Genomic DNA, 7,072 nt, shown 5'->3' with positions numbered 1-7,072 from the left:
TCATCCTCCTTGGAATTTAGAGCAACATTCTTGCTATCCGATCCCATAGGGTTTGAGTGAGGGTTTTCAGAGTTAACCCCTTCATCCTCTTCACCAATGTTCTCATCCTTTTCATACTCCATATCATTTTCAGATTCGTTACCCTTTTCCTCCTCCACATCACAGTGCACCTCCATGTCCGCATTATCTGTGTCAGCTTTCCTTTTTTTGTGGGTAGAAGTGATAGTTTGTTCCGAATCCGAATCCGAATCTTTGCCCCTCTCAGAGATATGTGCATTCATGATCAGAGGGTCATCTTTGGTCGCCCTAGTCTTGTCCTCCAGATGTTCATAAATGAGCAATATAAGCCCTTGATGGGGTATAGGGTAGGAGTTTGGCTTTTTAGCATGGTCAACAAGACTCTCATTTAGAGAGGACGCTAAATAAAAAGGCAGAGAAATTTTGGCCCCATGACGGAAGTGATTCAAAATAGCAAAGTGATAGTTATAATTTTTTGTAAATCTACCATCAACAGTTAAATACTCCATTAAAACCCTTAAAACTTTTTGCCAAAAGGGCTTTACCTGCTGGGGAATGTAATAGGAAATGTTGTCTTTCTTCACAAGCTATCTCTTCTCATCCTCTGATTTTGGGAAGATTTTGAACACTTCAACTGCATACTTCCAATCGCTGTAAAATTTGGTGCCCTCCATCTGCAGACCCATGACCTCAGCAACCAGGTTCTCATCAATTTGCCATATCTCCCTGAACAGGGTAACTCTGTTGTTACTCTAGCCTTTGGCAAAACCATGAGAAACAGAATTTTTGCTTTCGTGAAGCTTTTCCATATAGTCAGTAAAGCCATATCTGTGAAGTCTTCTCTAGACTTTTCTTTCACTTTTCCAATTTTCGCATCCTGGGGGCTCGTTCCTGTTTAAATTACCACCCATTTGTGTCATGTGTGGTGTTATTCATGTGATGGTTTATGGTTTAAGTGATTTGTGTCTGAAGGTAAATCATGTTGATCTAGCTATTTATATATTTTGATGATAGATTACCTGTTCATGCACTAGGCTGAAATGGAAATGAAGTATTAGATTGTATGAAAAGATAAGTGTCAACCGGTTTATGCTTGTCTCAATTATTCTAGGTTTTGTTGGTTGTACTCCGTTTAAGACCGGTGTTACTATTTGTCTGCCAAAGCACAGTGTCTGCTGACAAACCGGTTTTAGGAATGTGTTTTTGTCTGTACAGATTCACCCCCCCCCCCTCTCAGTACCGGTTTGGTACTATCCGTTCATCATTGAGTTATCAGACTACACCAAGACGAAGGATTTAATCTATATGAGCACAAGATTAAGCTAAATGGATGCAAGATTAAGCTAGATGAATTCAAGCAATCATAATTTAACTAAATATGCAAAAAGCTAAACTAAGATGCAATAATCTCAAAGCACAATATCATCAATGACTCCAGAGAAAAAATCGCATAATAACAATAAATCTCCAAGGTGTTTTGAATGAGAGATGAAGGCTGAATTTATAGAGACTCAAAAGAGAGACCAACGGTCAAGATCGATTAACAATGAGCGGTTGAGATTCCTCAAGAAAAAGCACAATCCAAGTTAATTGAAATAATTGAGAGATCAGATTAAGTTAATCTTGAGATAGATCCCAATTATAGCTTGATTGAATGCATTAAGATTATAAGTTTGAGTTTGCATTGGAGATAAATTAGTTGATTTCATGCACATGAGATAAAATTAGTTGATTCCATGCACATTTCTTTAATTTGCTCAAGATTTTTATTTAGAAAAATCCTTTTCAATGCAACTGAACCTCTTTCCTCAAGAAAAGCTTTGAGTTTTATTTTTAGAGAAGATGATTAACTCAATTTAATTGTTTTCTTTTGTTTTCAATTTAACTCTTTCTTTTGTTTTTAATTTAACTCTTTCTTTTGCAGATTAATTCCTCTTTTTGTGATTAATCTCTTTTTATAATTTAATTCCTTTTTTTATGATAAATCTCTTTTTGTAAATTAATTCCTCTTTTTATGATTAAATGACAAATTTATTTATTAATTAAATATGCTAGGATATTTAATTAAATAAATAGGATAATTGATCAAAATGATTTACTTGGAATGATTGATTAATTAAATAAATATTTAATTAATATTGAGTGATTTATTGCCATGTAACATTAATGATTGAAGAATTAATTAATTAGGTGCTCAAGGTTGATTTAATTGTCTTTGGTTAGGACCTTGGTGATGTTGTCGAGATTAGGGGCCCATGGTTTAGGTGACCATTTTTAGGGTACTACAGAAGGTTTCCTCTATCCCGCACCCTTCAAGATGGACGAGCTATAGTTGTGTGGGATAAGACAGTGAAGTGAGAGAAGGATCCTGCTATCTCACACCTACAGATGGATGTAAAGAGGAACTTGTGAAGCAAGTTAAAAAGAAAAATAGTGTGCATCCCACAACGACAAAGTTTAAGGTCATCATGACCATTAGAGGTGTTTCAGTCGACACGATGGCAACCTGATAAGGATGATAGTCCACTTGGTAGTTGACTATGGTTGACCAGATGACTTGGATTTAGATTATGAAGACTGTTGACGACACATGTGTATGCCGATAGGGACAAGGGTTTTATGTGGAATCTGACCAACTTAGACTGGGTGATCTAGATGAAGGATATGAAGGCATGAGGCTCCCTGAAGTATAGAGAATGAAATCCGATGTGCAGAGGTCAGTGAATGGTGGATTGGTGCACATAAATGAGGTGGTTGTCAATCTAATCAGAGCAGGTCAACAAAGGATGAAGATTGCATTGATGGAAACTAGGTCGAAGTCTCTTGTGCGGCTCGAGGTGATCTACAAAGAGATGATCAAATCTCATCGAATGGAGAAGATTACTAAAGTTAGTAATCAGAGTACAGAGATGGCTGAGAAGATTGTAGTTGCATTTAATGACGATCCAATTATAGAGAGTTGTTGAACTTTTTGAGGCTTGAGAAAATCTGTCAGGCTGAAGATTGCTAAGTATAGCAATCCTATACTAGAAGAATGATCTAAACACAGTTGTTTCCAAGAAAATAGATTTATTACAATCAATTATCTATCTGAGTGATGTGTACAAATAATTTGATTGATATGTTGACATGATCTCTCAAAGGCCAAGGAGATCAGATTAAGAACCCATTTTTGGAAGGAAATCCCGCAAGTACAAATATGACCGAAAATAGTGTACAGAGATATGAGATCCAACAGCTGCAGATGTGATTGCTGAGTTGGAAGATGCAACTGGGGGATGTCAATCAAAAGAGAGTAGTGCATTCAGTAATGAAGCAGTTGTTGAAGGTGTGAAAGTGAAGGAGCTCTACAAATTAGAGGATAGAGAACATAGAGAATAGTGTCACAAAGATGTAGCCCACGCAGGTGTCAAAAACATGATGTCAATGCAGACCTAATATAGTAAGAAGGGATTTCATGCAAATTGTTTAGATGTGTGGAAGAGACTCAAAGCAGCTGAGAGTCAAAATAGAGAGAAGATAGTGAAGATCATGAAATAGAAGATAGAGCATAATAGAAGCTAGAGACCAGAGTGTGGAGAGCAGTGACACATAACACAGTGGGATATATATACTATGAGAGGCAGAGAAGGAGGATAGATTAGAGCAAAGAACAAAAAGTAGGTTGCAGAGATAAGAAGGTAGAGAGCTAAGATTGAGGCCAAAAGATCACAGAGAAGAAAAGAGTCAGGTCAATCTTAAGAGAAGAATATTTGTGAGTTGCAAAACCTCATTTGCAACAAGGTATTCAAATTCTATTTAATATATGTTCATTGTAAATCTTTGAGTGGGTTCTTAGAGCTAGGGGTTGGTGCTCCTTTGGGTTGGAACCCATAAAATTCAAGGGTTGTATCTCCTTTGGGTTGGTACCCATAAACATTGTAATCAGATTTATTTATGAGGATGGATTGGAGTAGTAGACTCCAACAGCATTTCTCACCGAGGTTATTCTCCACCATGGCTTTTCCTCGTATATTATTATGTTATGAGTTTTCTCTATGGGTGTGTGTGTGTGTGTGTGTGTGTGTGTGTGTGTGTGTGTTATAATATGTTTTATATCTCTGCTCATAGAATTATGATTATTGTGATTAAAGTTTAGATCTTTTAGAAGTTAAAAAATTTTATTACCACTAATTCACCCCCCGTCTCAGTGATCCATTGTGTTCCTTTAATGACATCCTTAAAAGTAGAAAAAACAATGGTACATCCAACACAACAGGTACACATAAGCCTAAATTATGGTCCAGAAATAAGAATGTGATAAATGATGGAGTGGTAGATGCTCATGTGGTAAATAGAGTTCAACCAATAGTATCATTGCAAGGGCCAACAAGTTCTTCTTCGCCAAATGTGAATCAGTCACAAGTTAACAATACAATAGCTACCAGTACAAATGCAGTGCAATCTAACATATTCAGACCTCCAAGGAATAACGCACCAAAAAGAAACTTTACACCCTTGGGAGAGCTGATAGACTCTGCATTGAAGGAACTTGTGCAAACCAATGTAATAATATTTCCTGAGTTGTGGCAATATGAACTAGGTCCATTCAAACCAGCATGGTGGAACGACAATAATTTTTGTGAGTAGCATCGAGCAAAAGGCCACAAGACATCTATCTCTTATATGATAAAGATCCTCATTCAAGATTTAATAGATCAAGGGGGTGTCATAGTGGATGCCAATAAAGGATCTAGAAATCAAGCACACATCATCTACAAAGATATGTTTGTTAATCACAATGAAGGTCAAGCTTTTGGCTCAAGAACACAAGATAACACAACCAACTACACAAAGGTTGATTATGACTACACCATGTATACACTTAGTGAAAGGGATGTAGTAGTGGCCACTATCAGTATAAATCCTAGAAACAAAGATTTTGTCATTGTGACCCACAGATCAAAGGTTACACTATAAGGAGTACCTTCTCATGCACCTACTCAAACAAGCAACTTCAATGTTATAGAACAATTAAAGAAGACTCCAACACAAATCTCACTCTTTAAATTTCTTCGTATATCGCCAAGTCATAGAAAAATATTAGACAAGGCACTCCAAGATTTAGTTGCCTCAAGAGATATAGATGAGACTACATTTCAAGCAATTGTGGGAGACATAGTTGCTTCATCTTGGGTTGCTTTCACAGAACAAGATGTCCCCACAGATAGAATCATGCACAATGATCCTTTACATCTAGTAGCATACATTCATAAGAAAAGGATCATAAGAGTGTTGGTTGATGGAGGAGCAGGGATAAATATATGCACCCTCAAAGTGCTTCAAGCACTAGGCTATTCTTAGTTTCACATAGACTCTACAAAGAAGATCAACATAAAGTCATATGAATTGAAGAACGTATTTTAAAAGGAGTGGTCACGCTGCCAATACAAGTTGGACTTTTTACTACCAATGTTATGTTTGAAGTATTAGATAAGGAACCGGGATACAATATGCTATTGGGTCATCCATGGATACATGCCATGTAGGGCATACCTTCCACATTCCATCAATGCATCAAGTTTTCATTCAATGGAATTGAAATAATAGTACATGGAGACCCAGATCCTTTTCAGCACTGTAACTACTTGAGAGCAAGTATAGACAATCAAGTCCCCATCAATCAAGAATCTACAATTGTTCCACAGTTGGGATCTATAGAACCATCAAAGGCACAAAATTCTACACCATTTATTCCTACTGCGCCTCCACTGCAAATCAAAGATGAAAGGTGTGGGAACTACTCTATTGTTGGATCATCATCAACAAGACCTATATCTCTATCTCTTATAACTTTTGGGAGACCCTCATCTACTATCACCAATCAAGATAAAGGAAAAGATATTGTCAAATATTCATACTCTTTCTCATTTGTTAGATGGGGAGACATACAAGATGAATCCCTAGAAGAAGACATGAATGCTTGGCTATACAAGGACGAAGAAGACTACCATGTTATCAAAATTACCTTAGATATATATGGGAATGGATTCACAATGTTACAAATACATGGCTATGATGGAACAACAAGATTGGGACTAAATGCTTAAGGCATCATAGAACCCATCTTACCTATAGGCAACCCAAAACACCAAGAGTTGGGATATAACCACATAGAAAAAAAAAGTCTAAAAAATTAGCTACTCTAGTAATTGTGAATATGCCACCAACAATACCACAACAGTCAACCAGCGAAATCAGAGTTCCTGATAATTTTACACTAGGAAACTTGTCAACAGGTGTATGTCCATAATCTTCACGTGCCAATTCAATAACAGAAACAGACATTGCACCTGCCAATGATAACAACACATGGATTGCTTCTTCAAACATAAGACCACCAAATGAGATCAACACCTAGTTGGCCTTGTTGGAAATATGGATGAATTAATTATGTGTTGCATTGATGTTTTGTCATTGATGTCAACACTATTTGTTATGGTTGGTTACCGGCAGACAGGTTTTGGTTACCGATAGAAGATCTTGTGTTACCAGTATGGGTTTAAGGTTTAACCAGCAAAGCTTTTAGTGACAAACCTTGACAGAATGCTAAATGGTGTTGGTGCAGCTTCCAGATGGAATTCAGGATGCAGAAGGTGATCCTTGATCATGCCTCAACTAATTAAAGACATTGTTTTGGCGTGGTGGACCCAGATTAGGTTTGGTACCTATCTAGGTTATGGACCGGTATAATGTTAACGTGTTCTCTACACATTACTGAGATGATTTATGGATTGGTTATTGTTGTTTCAGTCTAAATTCGACATGGAATATCATTGTAATATGGATGTATGTAATGATCTTATTGTAATATCTTTTAGGTGGCTGACCTAATTGGTTTAGGCCTTAGGGTTTGTATAAATTGATGTAAGATCTCATTATAGATCATGGAATTGGAATGGTATGGGAATGGAAATGTAATGATCATCATCGTGGAATGTAATATCATATGTGAAGGAGATTTGGTCGATCATAGGCGATCAAGTTGGGTTTAAGTAAGAGGTCAAAGGCCTCC

This window comes from Cryptomeria japonica, chromosome 3, assembly GCF_030272615.1.
Source record: "Cryptomeria japonica chromosome 3, Sugi_1.0, whole genome shotgun sequence".
Classification (NCBI taxonomy): domain Eukaryota; kingdom Viridiplantae; phylum Streptophyta; class Pinopsida; order Cupressales; family Cupressaceae; genus Cryptomeria; species Cryptomeria japonica.
The sequence above is the reverse complement of the archived record's forward strand: the minus strand, read 5'-3'. Positions refer to the sequence as shown.